This window comes from Aotus nancymaae, unplaced genomic scaffold, assembly GCF_030222135.1.
Source record: "Aotus nancymaae isolate 86718 unplaced genomic scaffold, 86718_ANA_hifiasm-v0.15.2.pri h1tg000007l, whole genome shotgun sequence".
Classification (NCBI taxonomy): domain Eukaryota; kingdom Metazoa; phylum Chordata; class Mammalia; order Primates; family Aotidae; genus Aotus; species Aotus nancymaae.
The window spans coordinates 42,539,902-42,564,890 of record NW_026988418.1 but is presented as its reverse complement, the minus strand read 5'-3'; positions in this window follow the sequence as shown (position 1 = coordinate 42,564,890).

Sequence of the window (24,989 nt, the reverse complement as noted above, 5' to 3'; positions counted from 1 at the left end):
ATCTATGGTATGGAAGTAGCCATGGTTAATATGAAGCGCTTAAAATACTGTTAGTGCTTAACATTAATTACTTCCTTCATACAAAGCAATGATTCTAGGCTAACAAATATGTTATTTTAAGTATTTGAGCATGGTTTCTTAATAGTCTACTATCCAAAGAGAATTTGCTTTCTACTATTTTCTGGGAAGCTAACAGATTTCTTCTGCGCTCTCTAGTTCTTATTTATTCGCTATTAGATTGCAGATCATGCTGGAAATATAGTTAACTGCAATTAGGTATACAAATCAGTGAAACATTTTGTTCTACAGAAAAAATAAATATTTCATTGTCTTTTATTTCATTTTTTCCAAATAAGTTATTCACATTCCATGTAGAAGTGTGTCCCAGTTTTCAAATGCTTATCTCTCTTTATTTATGCACTCATTCCTTTGTTACCCATGTATTCAATAAATATTTATTGAAACTCTATTCTGTTCTCAGCAATACTTTGGGCACTAAGTTACAGTGACAATTTTAAATTGACATGTATTCTTTCCTCTTGGAACATAGAGTTTCCTGCCAGAAACAAAGTTTATTCAAATAAATACAAAAGTGAATGTAAAATTAGCAGTATTAAAAATGAAAAAGATGGATGAGTGCGGTGGCTCACACCTGTAATCCCAGCACTTTGGGAGGCTGAAATGGGTGGATCACCTGAGGTCAGGAGTTTCAGACCAGCCTGGCCAACATGGTGAAACCCTGTCTCTACTAAAAATACAAAAAAATTAGCCAGACGTGGTAGTGGGTATCTGTAATCCCAGCTACTCGGGAGGCTGAAGCTGGAGAATTTCCTGAACCTGAGAGGCGGAGGTTGCAGTGAGCTGAGAGTGTGCCATTGTACTACAGCCTGGGTGGCTGAGTGAGACTCTGTCTCAAAAAAAAAATGAAAAGGATGTGGTGATGTGAGAGTATAGGAGGACGTGACCTAACCTATGAGGGTAAGGGGGTAGGAAGGAAGATTTAAATTTAGATCTAAAGAATTAAAAGAAGTTAACTACTAAAAATGGCAAATGGACCAACAATTGTTCCAGACCAAAAGGATAGCATGTGTTTAGGTGCATATATACAGCTTGTTTGCCCATCAATAAAGAGGACTTGTTAATAAAAGAATGACACGAATGTAACACTACTGCCTCAGAACAATTATATTTACTCTTCCCTAAATGCATTTCTCCTTTTTTCAAATATATTAGGCACATGGTCAAATATCCTGTTTTCATAAAAGTATTTCCTAACTATGCTAAAATAAAAATCAGAGAGTGATGTTAGCGAGGTGGAAAGATGGCTGTCTTTGTCACCCTACAATAAATAATGACTTAACAATCCACAAATAAAAATAACCCTGGGTAGGCTGAAGAGACTAATCAACAGCAACTAGCAAAACATTGGAACAAAAAAGAGAATAAAACAAACAAGGGATCACTAGGCATACCTGAAACATCTGGAAACAGCTAAAAACAAAGAAAAGTGAGGACTATCCATATCAACTATACACAGGGTGCCACCATGGTTCCTGGTGGCCTATTCTGCAGAGGGTTGTGGCAGCCTTTGTTACAGAGAATCTCAACAGCCCATGCAACATCTGTGGAGTCCTCACAACCTTTACAGCAAAAGTTCCCTTAGTGTTTATTGACAGACCCTAGCAGACTACTCCACAGAGGACACCTGCAGCTTTCTCTATTGAAGTAATCAATGGCCACTGCTATTGCAGATCCCTCAGGGAAGATGCTGCTGTGCCTCTCCACATCCAAGAAGGAACTGCAGTTGTGCTGCCACATGACCAGTGTTGCCATCTCCCAACCTATACTTACCAAAAACCCTGGAGCTATACCTGTTTTGTGTATGCTCAAGCTCAAGACACTGGCTTGGTGTTTACACTGCAAACACTGGAGCACTGCGTATCAGACACCAGTGCAATGCCACTGTGAGCACAACTGTGAGCCAGAAACAACACCAAGAGAGATACACTTGACCAAGGCTTTCCTTATGAGAAGAGAGAATAGGAAGACCCCCCCCTGCCAACAGCTCTCACCACCACTGCATACACTGACTGGCTTAGCTGCTGAGGACTCTTGCAATCTTCACTGACACTGACTTCAATTGATGAAGTTATACAGAGACCATCCTGTCACACCTTCACTGGCGCCAGAACAGCTGCATCCCACCCAGTTAGCACCCTGCACACCAAACATTCTCCAGAATATATAATATGTTAGGTGACAAAACAAGTCTTAACCAATTCAAGAAAATTAATACATCAAATATCTTCTCTGACCATAATGGTACAAAACTAGAAACCAACAGCAGGAGGAACACTTGAAAATTAATAAATACATGTTAATTCAACAACATGGTCCTGAACAATCAATGGGTCAAAAAAGAATTCAAAAGGATAATTAAAAAATACATTGAGACAAATGATAATAGAAAAAACACAACCTATTAAATCTTATAAAATGCAGCAAAAGCCGTTCAAAGAGGGAAGTTTATAGTGATAATGGTCTAATGAAGAAAAAAAAAGATCTCAAATAAACAACATAACTTTACATCTCTGGAAACTAGAAAAAGAAAAAAAAAAAGAAAAACAAGCAAAGCCCAAAATTAGTAGAAGGAGGAAAATAACAAAGATGAAAGCAGAAATGAATTATATAAAGACTAGAAACACAATAGAAAAGATCAATAAAATCAGGACTTTTTAAAAAAGATAAATGAAATTAACAAATCTTTAACGATACTAAGAAAAAAAGAGCAGAATTAAGTAAATAAAATCAGAAATAAATAAGGAGACATTACAAATGATACCACAGAAATACAAAGACTATAGACTACTATGAAAAACTCTATGTCCCAAAGTTGATAAACTAGACCAAAAATATGGATAAATTCTTAGAAGCATACAACCTCTCAAGGCTGAAATACGAAGAAATAGAAACTCTGAACAGACTGATAAAAAGTAAGGAAATTGAATTGGTAATCAAAAGGGTCCTAAGGACCAGATACTTTTCCTGGGGAATTCTGTCAAATATTTAAAGGGAAAACTAAAATACCACTTATCCTTCTCAAACTCTTACAGAAACTTGAGGAGAATGGAACACCTCAAAACTCATTTTAAAATGCCAGCATTACCCTAAAACAAAAGCCAGATCAGAAGACTACACGAAAAGAAAATTACAAGCCAGTATGCCTGAGGAACATAAAAAAAAAATTCTCAACTGAATTTAATAGCACATTAAAAAGATCATTCATTATGACCACACAAAATTTATTCCTGGGATGCAAGGATGGATTAACATATGCAAATCAATAAATGTGGCACACCATATTAACAAACTGAAAAATGAAAGATGATCATCTCAAAAAAATGCCAAAAAGCATTTTACAAAAAAAAAAAAAAATACTTGGTACATTTTCACTCCTAGTCCTTTCCCTTCAGCATCCCCCGGCCCCACTGGGCCCATAAAACTACAGTAGCCTTTCATTCGATGGTGAGACAATATCACGTCTGTGCTGATCCACCTGGCCCTCAACTGATGTGCCATTCTATGGAGCAAAACAGAGGAGGCAGCACTTTCTCCTTAACCTCTTGCATATACTAACACAGGAAGTGATTAAAGTCTTGACTGTTACTTTCAAGTAAAAAAAAAAAAAGCATTTTACAAAATTTGTTATTATTTCCTGATAAAAATGCTCATCAAATTAAATATAGAGTAAATGTACCTCAAGGCTGGATGCGGTGGCTAATTACAGGTGTTATCCCAGCACTTTGGGAGACTAAAGTGGGTAGATCACTTGAGGTCAGGAGTTCAAGTCCAGGCTGACCAACATGGTGAAACTCCATCTCTACTAAAAATGCAAAAATTAGCTGAGCATCTTGGCACACACCTGTAATATTAGCTAATTTGGAGGCTGAGGCAGGAGAATCCTTGAACCTGAGAGGTGGAGGTTGCAGTGAGCAAAACCATGCCATTACATTCCAGCCTGGGAGAAAAAGAAAGATTGTCTCAAAAAAATAAATGAATATAAATAAATAAATAAATAAATAACTGTACCTTAGCACAATAAAAGCCATATATCACAAGCCTACAGCTAATGTCATACTTAGTGATGAAAAGCTAAAACCTTTTTCTCTAAGATCAGGATTAAGAAAAGAATGTCCATTCTCACCACTTCTATTCAACACAGTATTTGAAGACCTAGCCAGAGCAATTAGACAATAAATAAATTAATTAATTAAATAAATAAATGACACTCAAACAAAGAAGTAAGAAGTAAAATTACCCTGTTGCAGATGACATTATTTTACATATAGAAACACGTGAAGACTGTCAAAAAAACTGTTAGAACTAAAAAACAAATTCAGTAAATATACAGGATACAAATTAATATAGAAAAATCAGTTGCATTTCTATACACTTACAAAAAACTATCCCCCTGCTCCAAATTAAGAAAACAATCCATTTGCAATCACATCAAAAACAGTAAAATACATAAGAACAAATTTAACCAAGAAGGGGAAAGATTGTACACTAAAAAATATAAAACATTGATAAAATCAACTGAAGAAGACAGAAAAAAAATTGAAAGATATACCATGTTTATGAATCAGGAGATGCAATATTGGCAAAATGCACATACTACCCAAAGAGATCTACAGATTAAATGCAATCTCTATTAAAATTCCAATGACAGTATTACAGTAATAGAAAAATCAATTATAAAATTCATATGGAACCACAAAAGATTCTGAATAGCTAAAGTAAGCTTGAGTAGGAAAATCAAAGATGGATTTCATTATATTTCCTGATTCTAAATTAATATTACAAAGCCCTAGTTATCAAAATAATATGGTATTAGCATAAAAGAGGCATTACAATGGAACAGAGTAAAAAGACCAGAAATAAACCAACATATACATGGTCAACTCTTTGACAAAGTTTCCAGGAATACACACAATAAATGGTGTTGGTAAAACTATATATCAACTTGTGAGAAAATGAGGCTGGATTTTTAGTTTTCACCATATACAATATTCAACTCAAAGTATTAATAATGTAAATGTAAGATCTAAAATTACATTTGCACCTAGATTAAATCATGGAGGAGAATCTCCTTGACAATGGTCTTGGTCTTGGCAATGATTTCTAGATATGATATTAAAAGCACATGCATAGAAAGCAAGCAAGCAAACAAAACAAATGGAACTACATCAAAATTAAGTCTCTTTGCAGCAAACAAAAGAATCAACAAAATATAAACGTGGTCTATTTAACGGGAAAAAATGTTTATAAACCATATATCAAATAAGGGATGCTATGCTTTGAGTATTTGTCCCCTTCAGAACTCACGTTTTGAAATTTGATTCCCAATGTGGCAGCAGTGAGAAGAGGGGCCTTTAAGAGGTGGCTGGGGCCGTTTATGGATTAACGGATTCATGAGTTAATGATTAATGGGTTATCAATGAAGTGGAACTGGTGGCTTTACTGAAAAGGAAGAATAAGACTAAGACAGAAAATTGGCACCAACAAATGGTGTATTGCTGATAATAAACACCAGAAAATGCAGAAGTGACTTTGGAACAGAGTAATGGGTAGAGCATGGAAGAATTCAGGAGAGTAGGCTATAAAAAGCCTAGATTCTTGTGAGGACTTAGAAGACAAGATGACTAGGGAAAAATTGGAACTCATTAGAGATTGATTAAGTGGTTGTGACCAGAATGCTGATAAACATATGAAGATTAAAGGCTGTTCTGACGAGATTTCAGTTGGAACTGATGAACAAGGTCTTGAGAACTGAAAACAAAAAGGGCCATTCTTGTCATAAATTGGCAAAGAATTTGGCAGAATTATGTCCATGCCTGAGGGCTCTGTGAAAGATTGAACTTAAGGGTGATGAACTAGGTTTTCTGGCAGACAAAATTTCTGTGCAAAATATACAATAATTTGCAGGGATACTCTTGGCAACTTATGCTGAGATTCTGGAGAAAGGAATAATTTAAAGATGAAAAAAATTAAAATTAAAAGAAAAGCAAGGCAGAAAGATTTGGAAAATTCTCAGTCCCATCATAGAAAGAGTGAAAAAGTGTGTTCAGTAAAGCATACTTTCTCCTGGGTGTAGCACAGTGACAATTTGCTACAGAGATTAGCACAGATAGAAGGGAGTCAGGTCCTATTCCTTAACAGTGGAAGAAAGACTCCCAAAGGCACTTCAGAGATTTTCAAGGCGGCCCTTCCCATCACAAGCCCAGAGATCTTGGAGGCCAGATGGTTTTACGGGGAAGGCCCTGGCAGCTCTCTAGGGATTCATTGCCCAGGGTCACCTTGCGCTTATTGCATCCTAGTGTACCACTCCATGGCCACGCAGCCCTGGCTCAAGTGGCCTCAGCTGTGGTTCTTGCTACAGCTCCATAAGGCACAAGTTGTATTGGCAACATCCACATGGTGCTAATTCTAAAGGTTTGCAGAAAGCAAGAGCTGTGGAGGCTTGACAGTCTCCACCCAAACTTCAAAAGATGTCATCAAAAGCCTAGGGACCATTGTCCTAGAGCAGAGCCATCACAGATAGCCCCCTCTAGGGCAGTGCTGAGCAGAAAAAAATGTGGCGTTGAGGCCGCTGTAGAGAGTCCCAACCAGGGCACTGCCTGTGGAGCCATGGCAGGTAGACGACCAGGGGAACTCCAGAACTGTGGAGTCACCAGCAGCATGCAGTGCTTGCTTGAGAAATCTTCAGGTATCCAGCCCTAACCTGTACAAGTAGCCATGTGGGCTACAGCCAGCAAAGACATGGGGACAGAGCTGCCTGAGGCTTTAAAGGCCCAAATGTTATCTCAATGTGTCCAGGAGGTAACACATGGAGTCAAAAGAGATTATTTGCCAGTTTCAAGATTTAATGTCTCTGGAGTTTAGACTTGCTAGAGGTCTGCTACTCCTTCTGTTTTACCTATTTCTCTCTTTTTGAATAGGAAAGCTGTCTTATGCCTGTACCACCATCTCATCGTGGAAGTAGATAACCTGTATTGATTTTGCAGGCTTACAGATAAAACTTCAGACTTTGGACTTTTGAACTGGTGCTGAAGCAAGGTAAGACTCTGGGGCTATGGAGATGGAATGGATGTATTTGTATATAAGAAAAACATGAATTTTATGTGGCTAGGTGCAAAATGCCACAGTTTGAATATTTGTTTCCTCTAAAATTCATGTTGAAATTTAATCTTAATTTTAAAGTATTAAGAAGTAGGGCCTTTAAGAAGTGAGTGGCTCATGAAGGATCTGCCCTCAAAACAGAATTAATTCATTCATAGGTTATTCAGTTAATGGATTCATGGATTTTCATGAGAGTGAGACTGGTTGCTTTATAAGAGGAAGTAGGCCAGGCATAGTGGCTCACACCTGCAATCCCAGCACTTTGGGAGGCCAAAGCAGGTGCATTGCTTCAACTCAGGTGTTTGAAATCAGGCTGGGAAACATGGCAAAACCCCATCTCTACAAAAAAGCACAGAAATTAGCCTGGCATGGTAGTGTGCACCTGTGGTCCCAGCTACTAGAAAGGCTGAGGTGGGAGGATCACTTTAACCTGGGAGGTCAAGGCTGCAGTGATCTGTGATTGCACCACTGCACCCCACCCCGAGTGGCAGAGCAAGACTCTGCCTCAAAAAATAAAAAAAATTTGCAAAATAGAAGAGGAAGAGAGACCTGGGCTAGTGTGCTCTGTGCCTTCTCCACATGATGCCCTGCATAACTTTGGCACTCCAGAGAGTCCTTGCCAGCAAGAAGGTTCTCACAAGATGTAGTCCCTTGGCCTTGGACTTACTCATCTCTGTAACCGTAACAAATAAATTTATTTTTTAAATAAATCACTCAGTTTCAGATATTCTAAGTAATAGAAAATTCATTAAGACAAAGGATTAATATCCAAAATATATAAGAAACTTATATAACTTAATAACAAATAATAACAACAACAATAATAACACAATATAAAATGGAGCAAAGGACCTAAATAGACATTTTTCCAAAAAGACATATAAATAGTCAATAGGTACATGAAAAGGTGCTCAACATCACTAATCCTTATGAAAATGCAAATCAGAATTCAATGAATTATCACTTCACATCTTTTCGGATGCTTATTACTTAAAAAAATCAAAAGATAGTAAATGTTGGTGAGGATTTAGAGAACAGAAAACTCGTCTACATTGTTGGTGGAATGTAAATTGGTACAGCCATAATGGGAAACAGTATGGAGATTTATCAAAAAATTAAAAATAGAACTACCATATGATTCAGCAAACCTAATTCTGGCTATATATCCAACAGAAATAAAGTAACTAATGAAATAACTAATGTGAACCTGCATGCCACATTCATTTCAGCATTATTCGCAATAGTTAAATATAGAAACAATCTAAATGTCCATCAAATCAATGGATGAATGGAGAAAGAATTTGTGATACACACACAGACACGCACACACGCACACACACACACAGAGAAAGAGAGGATTATTTCAGCTTCTACAAAAAGAAGGAAATCACATCATTGCAACAATGTGGACGAAACTGGAAGATATTATGTTAAGTGACATAAGCCGGAAATAGAAAACTACTGCATGATCTCACCTACACGTAGGGTCTAAAACATTGAATTCACAGAAACAGAGTGTGGTTACCAGGGATCAGGAGATGGATGAAATAGGGAGAGGTTGGTCAGCGGGTATCAATTTGCAGTTGTAAGATGAATAATATTTGTATGATGTATAATGTACCTCATAGTTACTATGGGTAATAACGATGTATTGTATACTTGAAACTTGCCAAGAGAGAACTTAAGTATTCTCACCGCAAAAAAAGGAAAAAGGAAATATTTGAGGTGATAGATAGGTTAATTACCTTGATTGCGGTAATCATTTCACAATATATATTTATATCAAAATGTCTTGTATGCCTTGAATACCTGTTCATACAATTTTTGTTTTTCAATAATACCTCAGTAAAGCTGAAAAAAAAAAAAAAAAAAAGAGAAAATTCTGACATAAACTACAACAGGGATGAACCTTGAAAACATTATGCTAAATGAAATAAACCAGTCATAAAAGGATAACCGTGGTAAAAAGTAAATATAAATGAAATTTTAAAACAAAAATTTAAAAAATCATCTACCCAGCCCATTGATCACTACCATTTAACAGTTTACATTTTTTATTACAGACCACACTTAATCTGACATATTGTTTCTGTGTTTACAATGTTTCTTTTCACCAGGCTTCCTAATACTGAAGACTGTTATATCCATAGAACCCTTGTCTAGCATATTATAAATGTTCAATAAATATTTTTGAATCCTCAGGTGAATGAAATAATCTTTCAGAATTTATTAAATGTCAGTCGCTTTGTTATTTTAACATATATTCTTTAATTTTATTCACTTGAAAATATAAAGTTTTTATTATTCCCATTATACTAATGGAAATGTGAGGATTGGCTAGTTCAATAGCTTTCCTAGGTTCGTTCAATCAGTAAATGACAAAAATGGAATTTCTACTTAGCTCTATTTGACTCAGAAGCCCATAGTCTTAAAAACTGCACTGCGTTGCATTTTAATTTTACCCTTTGTTATTAGAAACTGCTTCTAGAACTAGAAATAATAAAGAAAGAACAGGAAAATACATTCCAGGGTACAAATTTCTTCTCACTGGCCCTTCCTTTCCTCTACATAAAAGAAATAGATGTTCTAGCACAGCTACATATTTTGGAAGCATTCTTTGTTAAGTGACTTTAACCTACATATTTGTGAACTAGATATTACTCACCTGATTCCAAGTGAGTATCTTATAAAATACAACAGATAATTTTGTGTACCTGAATCAAGTTTGGATCAGGTCACATGTAACTGAAGCTTTTTAAAATGAGATTAATTTTCTCCTCAATTTCAGTCTCATTTGATTCAGTAAAGGAAATAGAAAGTTGTCTCCACCCCCCTTTACAGCCAAGTAGACATTTTATTGAAGTATATTTTCCCAAATAACCTGCAAATCGCTGCGTCACTGTAGTGCACTATTTTGTTGTCCTCCTTGGTATAATTTCCCAGGCTTCTCCCCAAGCAGGCTAAATTCTCATACTAACATTTCAGCATTTTTTGCTGATTTTCTTTTGGCTTTCATATTTGTAAAGGTGCCAGTACATCCCTTTTAGCATATGAGCCAGACCTTAACAATCTCCACAAACATGGAAATACTCTCCTTGATACTAATACTGAGACCGACTTGGCAGAAAGAGATTATTACTTCCCCTCAAGCATGGAAAAGTACACAAAGCCCATGCCAACCTACAGGCTGCCTGTGTGTTTGGCCCCTCTTATGTCATGTAAACTATGGATTCTGTGATATTTTCATGCATTTTTTATTTCCACGAGCCAATTTGCTTGCTGGAATTCATGCCTCCCAAACAGAGAAAAGAGTTTATTTTAGATACTTGCTTCTTTACCAACTTTAATGTTCATTACATATTTTGCATGCAACTATTTTTTTTCTCCTACTAGAAGTAACTTTCTCTTCCCCAGAGCAAGACTATAGACATATATAATAATATTCATAATTGACAATGGTAAACCAATAAAATACATTTTAAATAAAGAATTAAACTAAGCAGAGTCTGTTTTCTGTGTTCCTCTAGTGATTCATGTTGTTGTATGTTTTAGATCATTCATTATCTTAAATTAAAACTACATTAGTGTCAGAAAGCTAGGAAGGGGTGAAAGATAGTAAAGGAGGTGGTGAGCACAAACCAAGATAAAAACATTTTTACTGTGCAATAGTCCTGAAAACCAGCCCCTCCACAGCCCTGTCTAAAATGTCCCTTCTCTCAAGACCACTGTTATGTGAAAGGGATAGTGAGTACTTCATTAATATATGAAATGACCTGTTTCTTATGCAGCCTTGCAACTGAAAAGCAGAAAAATTTGTTGCAGTTACTTCAAAGATCCATCATCAGAAAGTTTTCATTTAGGAAAAAATCAAACAAAGTAAACATTTATTATGACAGTTTAAACATTTCAAATCTACTAAAATATTTTATTGTAAGCAAGGATTCTTAATTTTATTGTAAACTGGACAATACATACAGCATAAAGAACCCACTGACAGAAAGAGGATGGAGTTTTTGTGAAAAAATCTGATAATATGGGCAGCCTGAACAATCAATATGTCCAGGCTAGAGAGGCCCCAACATTGGAATTTCCTTCTCCTGTACATGGGATTCATTTAACCTTATCTGTAGGTGAAGCCCACAGCCCCTAAAGACATGGTCATGTCTTCTATAGCTTCTACCATGATTCATAATTTTCTAGCCACACTGACATCTACCTCATTAGACCTGACCAAATTTCAGATTTTTCCCATTTTTATAATATACTTTAAAAATGTATGAGGTATTAAGTATGATTTATTTTTTGTGACTGGGAAAGTGTCACTATTTACAAAGTAAGAATATCTACCACTTCACTGATATTTTTCTTTAAAGGTGGAAAAGAACATTGTTCTGAAAACTGGAGCCCAAACATCTACCATCAGATTTCTAAAAAAGTAGTCAAGGTGTTTTCCAATGTCTCTTACAAGTAATCTAGTGCTTTTATGATGCTGAAAAAGGAAAGAAAAATCCAAAAATCTGTGTGACTGGAGAAGTTAAGCACAAAATGTCTACAAGGATAAAAAGATAATAAGAGATCTAACTATAACCCCACTCTAAACCCCTACCCACAGGGTGAGACGGACTCTATCAAGTTCACCTCACAGTATTGCATGTCTCAAGGAAGTGCTGTTACAGCAGAATGGGTGAACAATATTGGAATGATGTGACACAATGCAACAGTCAGTGAAAATAAAGAGTTCTGGGACTCAAGAAGTAAAGAAAAAGTATAGTTAATAAAAAGAACCTCAGATGTAAGGGCACTCACAAAAGACCCTTTTTTCTTCCTCCTCATCTCCAGGTAGAGTCTTGGTACAAGGAAGAAATTACAACATAACAAAAATGGGTTTTGAAGAATCTGAAATCACAAGGAACTTGTCCAGTTCTTTCTAAGGTAATGGCAAGCTTCACCTGGCCTTTAATGTTCTCTGCATGGTGTGATGGTGTGACAGACAGTAAAAAATGACTAGAATACGAGACCTTACCCCATGCTCCTGATACTTGGACAGTAACCAAATATTTCATGCACTTTCAAGAAGAGAACAGAAGTAACTGGAATAGTCAGATTTGGAATATCTTTGCAGTTGAAAAAATGGACAACAGAACACCCGAATGGATGGGCATGCAACATTTAACCCACCTCAAGGTAAGAGACATCATAATTGATTTAGAACTCTAAGTGGCCTGGCATGAATGACTATACAAGGGAAGAGAAAACAAAACAAGCAAAAAAAAACGAGGGGAAATTGTGTTCCAGGAGCCATTTAAGAATTTCAAGAGAAGAGTGTAGAAGTTAGGACAACTAAATATTGAAAAGCATCCCAGAGATTAGTGTCACAGTAGTCACTGGTAAACTGAGTGTCTGCAGGAATAGTGCTGATGAAGGCAGAGGTGAAATTGAAAGTTTCTGAAATTGAGAAAAGTATTGTTAAATGAAAATAGTAAAATAATGTGCTAAAGATAACTGCAGATATTATCTGTGAGGAAAAACAAAGAATAAGTAATTGAGGGGGCCATATGGTTGAAGGGAGGTGATGTGGTTTTGAATTATTGAAGTGATATGAATATGATAAAATATTGAAAGAGGTCAACAGAATGATAGTGTTTAAAAGACACCAGTGAGAGATGAAATCATTGGTGGAGTAAGTTAGAAGTAGATGTAATTCAAGTTCACTATTGCAAACAGTGCCACAATAAACATAATGTGTGCATGCGTCTTTATAACAGAATGATTTTTATAATTTATATAAATAATTTATATAATCCTTTGGATATATACCCAGTAATGGGATTGCTGGGTCAAATGGTATTTCTATTTCTAGATACTTGAGGAATCACCATACTGTCTTCCACGATGGCTGAATTAATTTACTCTCCCACCAAGAGTGTAAAAGCATTCCTTTTTCTCCACATCCTCTCCAGCATCAGTTGTCTCCTGATTTTTTAAAGATCGCCATTCTAACTGGCCTGAGGTGGTATCTCAATGTGGTTGTGATTCGCATTTCTCTAATGACTAGTGATGATGAGCTTTCTTTCACATGTGTGTTGGCTGCATAAATGTCTTCTTTTGAAAAGTGTCTGTTCATATCATTTGCTCACTTTTTGATGGGATTGCTTTTTCTTATAAATTTAAGTGCTATGTAGATTTTGGATATTAGCCCTTTGTCAGATGGGTAGATTGCAAAATTTTTTCCCATTCTGTTGGTTGCTTGTTCACTCTATTGATAGTTTCTTTCGCTGTGCAGAAACTCTTAAGTTTAATTATATCCCATTTGTATATTTTGGCTTTTGTTGTCATTGCTTTTGGTGTTTTAGTCATGAAGTCCTTGCCCATGCCTGTGTCCTGAATGGTATTGCCTAGGTTTTTGTCTATTGTTTTTATGGTGTTAGGCCTAATGTTTAAATATTTAATCTATCTGGAGTTAATTTTTGTATAAGATGTAAGGAAGAGATACAGTTTCAGCTTTCTGCATATGACTAGCCAGTTTTCCCAACACCATTTATTAAATAGGAAATCCTTTCCCCATGGCTTGTTTTTGTCAGGTTTGTCAAAGATCAGATGGTTGTACTTGTGTGGTGTTCTTTCAGAGGCCTTTGTTCTGTTCCATTGGTCTATATCTCTGTTTTGGTACCAATACCATGCTGTTTTTATTGCAGTCACCTTGTAATATAGTTCAAAGTCAGGTAGCATGATGCCTCCAGTTTTGTTCTTTTTGTTTAGGATTGTCTTGGCTATGGGGGCTCTCTTTTGGTTCCATATAAAGTTTAGGTGTCTTTTTCCAGTTCTGTGAAGAAAGTCATTGGTAGCTTGATGGGAATAGCATTGAATCTATAAATCACTTTGGGCAGTATGGCCATTTTCACCATATTGATTATTCCTAACCATGACAGTGAAATGTTTTTCCATCTGTTTGTGTCCTCCCTTATTTCGTTGAGCACTGGTTTGTAGTTCTCCTTAAATAGATCCTTTATATCCTTTGTTAGTTGTATTCCTAGGTATTTTATTCTCTTTGTAGCAATTGTGAATGGGAGTTTGTTCTTGATTTGGCTCTCTGTTTGTCTATTATTGGTGTATAGGAATGCCTGTGATTTCTGCACATTGATTTTGTAGCCTAAGACTTTGCTGAAGTTGTTTATTAGTTTCAGGAGATTTTGGGCTGAGATGATGGGGTCTTCTAAATATACAATCATGTCATCTGCAAATAGAGACAATTTGACTTCCTCCTTTCCTCATTGAATACCCTTTATTTCTTTTTCTTGACTGATTACTCTGGCTAGAACTTCCAATACATTATTGAATAGGAGTGGTGAGAGAGGGCATTCTTGCCAAGTGCCTGATTTTAAAGGGAATGCTTCCATTTTCACAATATTGATTCTTCCTCACCACGAGCATGGAATGTTTTTCCATCTGTTTGTGTCCTCTCTTATTTTCTTGAGCAGTGGTTTGTAGTTCACCTTGAAGAGGTCTTTCACATCCCTTGTTCGTTGTATTCCTAGGTATTTTACTCTCTTTGTAGAAATTGTGAATGGGAGTTCACTCATGATTTTGCACTCTGTTTGTCTATTATTGATGTATAGGAATGCTTGCCATTTTTGCACATTGATTTTGTATCCTGAGACTTTGCTGAAGTTGCTTTTCAGCTTAAGGAGATTTTGGGTTGAGACAGTGGGGTTTTCTAAATATACAATCATGTCATCTGCAAACAGGCACAATTGAACGTCCTCTCTTTCTATGTGAATACACTTTATTTCTATCTCTTGCCTGATGGCCCTAGCCAGAACTTCCAATACTATTTCCAGTTCAGTAAGATATTGGTTGTGGGTTTGTCATAAGTAGCTCTTATTATTTTGAGATACGATTCATTAATACCTAGTATATTGAGAGTTTTTAGCATAAAGGGCCATTGAATTTTGTCAAAGGCCTTCTGTGCATCTATTGTGATAATCATGTGGTTTTTGTCTTTGGTTCTGTTTATGTGATGGATTATGTTTATAGGTTTGTGAATGTTGAACCAGCCTTGCATCCCTAGGATGAAGCCAACTTGATCATGATGGATAAGCTTTATGTATCTGGGTGCTCCTGTATTGGGTGCATATATATTTAGGATAGTTAGCTCTTCTTGTTGCATCGATCCCTTTACCATTATGTAGTGTCCTTCTTTGTGTCTTTTGATCTTTGCTAGTTTAAAGTCCATTTTTTCAGAAACTAGGATTGTAACCCCTGCTTTTTTTGCTCTACATTTGCTTGGTAAATCTTCCTCCATCCCTTTATTTTGAGTCTTTGTGTGTCTTCGCACATAAGATGGGTCTCCTGAATACAGCACACTGTAGGGTCTTGATTTTTTATCCAATTTGCCAGTCTGTGTCTATTGATTGAGGCATTTAGCCTATTTACATTTAAGGTTAATGTTGTTATGTGTAAATTTGACCCTGCCATTTTAATACTAGCTGGTTGTTTTGCTTTTGCAGTAGCCGGTACAAGTTGGTCCTTTCCATCTTTAGTGCTTCCTTCAGGAGCTCTTGTAAGGCAGGCCTAGTGGTAATGAAATCTCTCAGCAATTGCTTGTCCATAAAGGATTTTATTTCTCCTTCACTTACGAAGCTTAGTTTGGCTGGATATGAAATTCTGGGTTGAAAGTTCTTTTGTTTAAGAATGTTGAATATTGGCCTCCACTCTTCTGCCTTGAAGGGTTTCTGCAGAGAGATCCATTGTGAGTCTGATGGGCTTCCCTTTGTGGGTAACCCGACCTTTCTCTCTGGCTGGCCTTAGCATTTTTTCCTTCATTTCAACCCTGGTGAATCTGATGATTATGTGCCTTGGGGTTGCTCTTCTCAAAGAATATCTTTGTGGTGTTCTGTATATTTCCTGGATTTGAATGTTGGCCTGCCTTGCTAGGTTGGGAAAGTTCTCTTGGATAATATCCTAAAGAGTGTTTTTCAATTTATTTTCATTCTGCCCATACCTTCATGTACACCGATCAAACATAGATTTAGTCTTTTCACATAATCCCATATTTCCTGGAGGCTTTGTTTATTTCTTTTCACTCTTTTTCCCCTAATCTTGGCTTCTTGCTTTATTTCATTGAGTTGGTCTTCAATCTCTGATATCCTTTCTTTTACTTGATAAATTCGGCTATTGAAACTTGTGTATGCTTCACAAAGTTCTTGTGCTGTGTTTTTCAGCTTCATAATGGGGGTGGTAGTTTTTAATGAGACTCTAAAGTCCATAAGAAATCTAGAAAATTATCAGTTAATACATTTTTATAAAGCATGTTTTTTCATTCTTCATATACTTTTATTCTGGGTCTCCATTTTAAATATATGTTAGACTTCCTGTCTATCATATCTCTTCAGCTTCCATGTTTTTCTATTGTTGTCTCACGCTTCATTATAGAGTATTTTCAGATGTTCAAGTTATCAACTCTCTTTCATCTGCATCTAGCTTATTGTTTTACCTGACCAGTTGGGTTATAGCAGTAATTATTTTTCTATTCAAAATATTTTCTTATTAGTTTTATTAATAGCACTTAATACAGATCCTTTATGATTAATATCATTAGAATACTTAATTTTATATTTATTTTCTTGACTAATCTGTCTGTTTCAAAAAATACAAACTTGTTCCTTATTTTCTTAAATATTTTTACTTGGTATATAAATATACTTGATATTAGATATATAATCTTTACTTGCAATTCAAATATCTGAGCTAGTTTGGGTTCCAAATCTTCACTATGCTGTTTCTTAACTCTCGTTTATAGTGACTTATTTTCTTTTGTTTTATGGAATGTTGGATTTTAATATTTTAATTGTTAGGGCTTTATATATAGGAATTCTATAGGAGCAGCTTTTGCAAGACCAACTTTTGTTAATGCTGATGTTAAACTCTGATTGTAAAAGAGGTATAGTTATGAATTCTCACAGTAAACATTTTTCTTTGTATCTAGACTCAGTCCTGGGCAGAAAACTGATCTTGTCTGTGTTTCTCTCCTTTGCTGGGTACGTATCAGATGCATTAATTTGGGGAATTTTGCTAAAGAGACTTAGATATACAAATTAAAATTTGTACAATAAATGAGAAGAAATTATTTTATTAAATTATAAACTGTTCAGACCAAGACAAAAATAATTGTTTACATTTATTTAGATTTTTGTCCTTTTTATTAATATTTAGATTTTTTTTCCTTTTGACCTACTTAATGTGCTAATAAACCTTAATGTTTTGAGGTTTAGAACTGAAACTTTATAGTATTAATATGATCTTTAAAATAGTCAGATACAACAGTTACTTGATTCTCTACACACCTAGAACATATGAACCAACTAACTCACTGAAATGTGATATTTATAAGAATATTTGAGAAAGTCTGTTTGTTGTTTCAGCCATGAAGTTTAACTGCAATGTAAAGTAGAGACTTCTGGCAACATAATGACATATAGTTTTATACACTGAGGGCTCTGTCTCCCTTAAAACATAGCAATTTTATTCAATTTCAGAAATGTTTTTCACAAGATCAGAAATGTTGTGTTACAATAATTTGCTTCAGTTTTCACAAGACTAGAAATATTTTTTCGCACTTATCCTTTGTGCTACAGAGAAACCTGACTTAGATACCATGGCAACTTTCTACTTCCTTGAATAGTCTGTGAAAATAACTTTTGAAGTTAATAGACCTCACATAATTCCAAGAAATAAAAGAAAATAGCTAAAGTCGGAGAAATGTGCTTATATTGTACCGAAGGCTAACAACAGCTTTGGATGATGTGTGTTATTTTCCAAGAATTCAAGATTATGCAATTAGGAATTATGACTCCATAGAAGAGCTATATGGTTCTCAACAGATAGTACTTGCAAAATGCAGGTTTTTGTTTTGTTGTTTTTTGTTTTGTTTTGATTTCTTTTTCTTTTTCTTTTTTTTTAACTGTTCATGCTAGTGCCCTTGGGTTACAAGTCCTGAATTTGATTTACTTGTGATCCTGCAGCAATTTCTGTCAATCATGATGCCTTAAAAAACAAACGTAGGCACACTAAAAATGCTTGTCTAAAAAGCATGTATAAGACTCATAGTGAAAGTAGATAAAATTACTACATTCTTACAGTTATAGTATCATTTGACACTTTGATCACTTTATCTTCACATCACCTTTAAATGTCAAAACCACCTTCAGAGGTCTCATCAGAACAAAAAACAGTACCTAACTTGAAAATGAAATTTCTCAAACCTATGTCCCTGTTTGGAGGTAGCAAAAGCCACTTTATTTTGAAAATATATATATATATGTTGACAAAATAAAATGAATGAGGAGCGTAGAAATTTGTTTTCTACATAAAGGTAACATATTATAATTTTCTTTTCTGAGTATAAAATGTGTTATATTCCTCAGTTAAGACTTTGGACTGTAAAGTCAAAAGGATATGGTTTAAATACTTACTCAGCTACTTTTTACCTTTGTTACTTTGAACAGTTGATTATACCTTTGTGTTTGTACACTTATGTAAAACGTGACATCACTACTCTAAGAAGGTATTAAGAGTTAAGTCAAATAATACTTGTAAAGTACTTGCCATGTGATTAGTAGTAAATTGATGTTGGCAACTATTAAACTATTGTTATTCAAATATAGTGCTGTTGACAGCAAGAGATAATTTTTTCTTTAGGGTACTGAGCAGGACTATTTGGTAGAAACTGGACCACTTCAATGATTCCCAGGTGGGAACAGCCTCTTTCACCCTGGAAGAGCTATTAAAAGGTAGAAATTTGGTAAAAAGTGCCATTGACTGATTTAGCTCCTGTGTTCTGAATGTTCTCAATTATTGTAATCTTGGCAAACACAAAATAAGGTTTTCCCAACAATACCACAGAGACTGTTCAATTACTGATTTCCCTTCTGCGGGGTCCATTATGCCTCACTGCCTTTGAGCAATGCTCAAACCAGCTGTGATTTGTGTCTTCCTTCCATCTCAAATACAGCAATCCACTGTTGAATTTGCCCCCTTAATGAATGAATGTCTTACATTTCATTTATGTGAATATGTTATTTTTAGTTTCATTCACTTTGAATTATCTTTATGTAAGAAATCCAAATGTGAAATGTTTTCTTAAAAAAAAAAAGTTCCTTGTAGTTACTTTTGCATATTTGTAACATCACTCAACAGATATTGACAAAAATTGCATCAAAATATGATTAGATTCTCAGGAAAATTATAAGATTATAGACTTTAAGCATAATTTTGAAAAAAGTTGTGAAACTTTGTAATGAAATCAAGAAGAAAATTCTAATGGAAGTTTCAATGAATTCTTATCCATAGTTCATTCAAATATAGACAGTATAGTTTTCGATTTAATAAATATGAATAATTATTATTTTAAAAAATGCACCCTGGCTGGGTGCGATGGCTCATGCCTGTAATTCTAGCACTTTAGGAGGCCGAGGGGGGCAGATGACCTGAGGTCAGGAGTTTGAGACCAGCCTAGCCAACATGGTGAAACCCCTCTCTACTAAAAATACAAAAATTAGCCAAGTGTGGTGGTGCACACCTGTAATCCCAGCTAGGGAGGCTGAGGCAGGAGAACTCCTTGAACTAGGCAGGCGAAGTTTGCAGTGAGCTGACATCACACCACTGCACTCCAGCCTGGGAGACAGAGCGAGACTCTATCTCAAAAAAATAAATAAATAAAACCCTGAAAATACTTGAAAATATTCTCTTTTCAAGTGCATACCTCTATATAATAGAAATACATTATTTAACTGACCATATACTTGCAAACATAGCTTCAACATGTATTTAGCAAATATTCAATGAATATCCATTCTGTATTGGCCATTGTCCTACCTATTGGGAATATGATTAACAATGCAGTCCCTGACCAAAAAGTTTTCAGTCTGGTGGAGAAGAAAGATAAGGCGATAGATAGAAAAGAGTACAGAGGTATGATAATGAGATATTCACAGAGTAGCTATCTCATTATATCCACCTACCAGACACTCAAACCACTCTCAAGTATAGGAAATCCTTGTCAAAAGACTGAATAAGAACATTTCAGATTGAAAGAACAACATGCAATAGGACAGTAAGGCAGTGGATTAGGGAACTGAGATGCAAAACCTGAAAAGTGGAAGCAGTTCATTATGAGAAATGCATATAGGCTAGATCAGGTGAGCATGGAGAGGTGAATAAAGTCCAGATTGTGAAGGACTTCATAGGCCAAGAGAATCAAGTTGGACTGTATTACGAACAATATAGGGCAATAGTAGAGGACTTTACCAAGAGGGGGTAGCATGTCTAGATTACATTTCAGAAAGATGAATTTGTCAGAGGCTTAGAGAACAGATTTGCAGAAAGCCATACATGCAGAGAAAGGTGAGTAGGCACAGTGAAGCAGTGAGAAGTAGGTATGCACAAGGAAACAGGGAGAGCTCCTGACCTCCAAAACAGAGTGGCAGTGAGTTGAGAGAACAGCAAATAGTACAAAAAAATTCATAGGTAGACTCAAAAGAAGTTGAAGTCAGCACACATGGTGGCTCACGCCTGTAATCCCAGCACTTTGGGAGGCCAAGGCGGGTGATCATCCAAGGTCAGGAGTTCGAGACCAGCCTGGTCAACATGGCAAAACCCTGTCTCTACTAAAAATACAAAAATTATCCAGGGGTGATGTCATGTAATCCGAGTAGCGCCTGTAATCCCAGCTACTCAGGAGACTGAGGCAAGAGAATCACTTGAACCCGGGAAGCAGAGGTTGCAGTGAGCAGAGATGGCGCCACTGCACTCCAGCCTGGGGAATAGAGTGAGACGCTACCTCAAAAAAAAAAAAAAAAAAAAAATTGAAGTCAAACTCTTCATGTCACTTTTGGGTCTCTGTTATCTTCCCATTTCAAGTTCAGGTTATGTACATTTTGGTGGGTTAAGGGGGACTTTCAGTGCAGGGACTTACTGCTTTGCTGTTAATGTGTCACTTCTGGTCAAAAACACAAATATAAGCCATAAGTGAATAGGCATGTCTCTGCTTAACTGAACATGAAGTAGGTAAAAGCTGAACCAAGGACGATTTAATTGTTGAAAAATAATAGTCTCTTCTAGACAGAACTTATTGAAAAGGAAGGAAAAATAACTTGAAATGTCTCAAAGCTAACTATTTCACTTACAGATGAAATCATAGTTCAGTGCTGTCAGTGTTATAATGTGCAAATTGTCACTAAACTGACGTCTTTTCAAGCATTAAGTTCAGAATTATGGTGCAATATCTCTAAATCATCAGTAACATTTGTGAGAATTTTACCATTTGCAAAATACTTCTTAATTCGTTATCTCATCATAAGAAACGTTTCTTATGATATAATATATTCATTGTGATATTAGCAATATATTTTATAAAGTTGAGAGCACTCAGACTTTCTACTTATGGGATAGTAGAGCTGTTCTCTTTCCAAAACATATTCTCTGTTAAATGTAGTCAGCCACTTCCTTATGGATAGTCATCTGTTTGAACATATTACCCTTTATTTGAAAGTCTCTTCATTGACTTTCCATAACAATCTGTATTGATTTTAAAGTTTTGTTACTCACTTAGAAGATACTTAATGGCCACAGACCAATATGTGTGCAAGATCTATTGTCCCTGGATGTCCCTTGTTGCCCATTGAGGTCACAATGAGCAGGCTATTTAGTCTTTCCAAAGCATAAATTCAAATCCCTTGAAGCTGAGGCTTTTAGAAAATATGTTCCCTGATTGTGGAATGTAGCTGCAATTTTCATTCATTATATTCCATCTGTGTGCGTAGAAAAAAATGGTTGTGTTTTGTTATATCTCAAAAATATTATTTTTAGCAATTACGTCTCCATTTCTTAGTAGATACGTAGCTTCAATAAAGTATACTGATATGCTTTATTCAATTTATTGAGATTAAGGCTGATCATTTTCTAGGTCCACCAAGGGACATAAAACTTCTTCTTAGGACATGATATCCTACTGAAGAAATAAAAGGGTTGTACTGGCATTTGAGTTCAATTAGACCACATATGGAAACAAATTTTATAAACAGTATAGACTGTCTTCTTTATTCCCACATTCACTTAAAGTTCTCAAAGAAAGCACTGTGCATGTGGCAATTAGGATTAACACTGAAAAAAAAAAAAACATGAAATAAAACTTAAATTATGTACAATAGTACCATTGTTTCATCATAATTTACAAAATAAAATGAGGAAAAATCTTCGTTAGAGAATTTCAATTGATCTACATAGACACACCTCCCTACAGAAGATGGACCTTGATTCTCCCCTCCTTGAGTGTGGGGTGGAAGAGTAACTTGCTTCCAAAGACTAAAGTATGGAAAGAGAAAGTGACTTACAGTGGAATCACCTGACAGACAATAACTCCATCAAGGTTAACATCACCAGGGATTTGTCATGTTAATATCAGGTAATCTTTGATACACTGGAATGAGAAGGCTACTTCTCTGTGGTGTTCTCAAAAACTCATAACTTCAATCTAAGCTAAGAAAAACATCAGGCAATTCAAAATTCTGGGGTACTCTGTATCACACCTACTTCCTTTCAAAGCTGTCAAGGGTTGTTTAAAACAAAGACAGAAGTATTGCTCTACAGACCCAGAGGAAATGATGGAGCCCCAACACCAATATCCTGAATGAGATCCTCTGTCAGAAAAATGACATTCATGGAGAAACTGGTGAAGTCTTCTGCTAATAGTCATTTACCAATGTTAATTTCTTTGTTTTGACAAAGGTACCCTGGATAGACAAGATGTTAATGTTAGGGGGGAAAGAGAAACTGGGTAATAAGTAGATGAAAGTGATCTGTATTATCTTTGTAACTGTTCTATAAATCTACAAGTTTCCCAAAACAAAAAAAAAAGTTTAATTTACAAAATAACATAGGTATTAAAAGTAATTATTTGAAATGGCAACAAAGAAGTCACTTCTTATGAAAACAGACAAATTTTTCATGTTTGTCTAATTTTTTCACTATACTATACCTTATTGTAGAAGATATAGTCAAACTATTGAATGATATCAAAAGTTTCCAGAAGCTGGTATATCTGAGATTCCACAAAATCTCTTCATTCTACAAACGTTTATAAAGTAGCTGCTATTCTTAAAAGGTTGCTAAATATAGACACAATCACCATATATTTATCATAATTCTCATCTCAACATTTGTTCTAATTTACAAATCACATTAATGTTTTGAGCCTAAATTTGAAATAAGAGGTCAAGATGATAATTGTTTATTACCCGTTTCCTTCACTGATATGTCAAGAAATATTTCATAGTTACCTTTTTACTTAATGAGTAATTTCAACCAAAAAAGTGAAGTCGTGTTATTGAAAGTTTTTATTCACTATTTTTTATTATTTTTATTTTACCGTTTCAGGTGTTAATATGTTTTCCACTTGATCCTATGATATTTTGGAATTTTTATATATTAAATATGGACAACAAATAAACAAAATATGATATAATCTTCTGTTCTATAGAAGAAACTAGCCTGAAATGATTCAACATCCTCTTCACAGTATCTTTGGAAAACGTTGACCATTCTGAGCTCTGTTTCATTGTCTAAATTACAAGGAAAGAGTTCATCTTTAAGAGAGCCTTTAGAATTCTAAATTGTCTAAATCTTGATAAAAGCATGAGAAGAGTTTTTATTTTCATTTTTTGCAAAGAATAGTCTAAAAATAATTTTTACCCTTTTCAATTTTATATTTTGTGGAATGTTGGCCAAATAATATACCCTTATAATCATAGCTACATATCAAAGCAAGCACAACATGTGGATTTCTAATGCGTATCTTATTTGTATTTCTTACATTAATATACTCAATAAAGATTTGTTTGAAATGTATGAATGAGTGACAATTGACTAAGAAATAGCCAATCTACTACAGTACACTAGACAGTTCAGTTTCACACTTACACAGCAAACTTTTAGTCTTCTTTTGGGCAACATCTGCTTCTAATGAGCTTCTATGTCAATATATAACTTTACTTCTCAGACTGAGCAACAGTTAGAAAGTGTCATACTCCAATCCCAAGTATTTCTTCCCATAATGTGAAATTCTGATGCACTCTCAGTGACTTGGGAAATTTCATGAGGTGAAATTTTCTTGCACAATCTTCAGTATTCCAGCTTTATATGTACTATAAGTATCACACGAGTTGTTTATTTTTCTTATTTTATAATGCTACATGTCTCTGACATCAAGGGCTAATAGGATTAAGGAAAAATCGGGATTGGTAAAGAAAATAAAAGTATGAGAAATAAAGAATTGATGTAGAGAAAGATGCTCCTTGGAAAAAAGAGTGCAACATTAAATGAGATGTTTCCTTCTCAAAGCTAAATACTCTCATCCAATTGGGGCACAAGGTGTGAAACAAATACCATGGATCACTGAAACAGACTTGTGGTCTGCCAAGACCTTGGACCATACAGATGTAGCAAGTCACTCAGTTCCTTTTCTTTTTTAGAAAACCTTTCTCAGCAAGAGGCAGCTAGTTTTTTCTCGCAGCAAGCAAGACTCAGCATGTGAAGCTTTGAACAATCCTGCACTGCAGGGAATGTTTTGCAGAAACTGCATGACAAGATTGCCAAAAGGATTACCTCTTGATTTCCTTTGTCCTTGGGTTTATTTCATCTAATAATGGGGCAAAGACGGTGTCTTCTACAATGAAAGGAGAATTTAATCATGAGTCATACGCAACAAAAGTGTTTTAAAATACTTGTTGTTCATAGTTCTCTAAGAAAACAACACT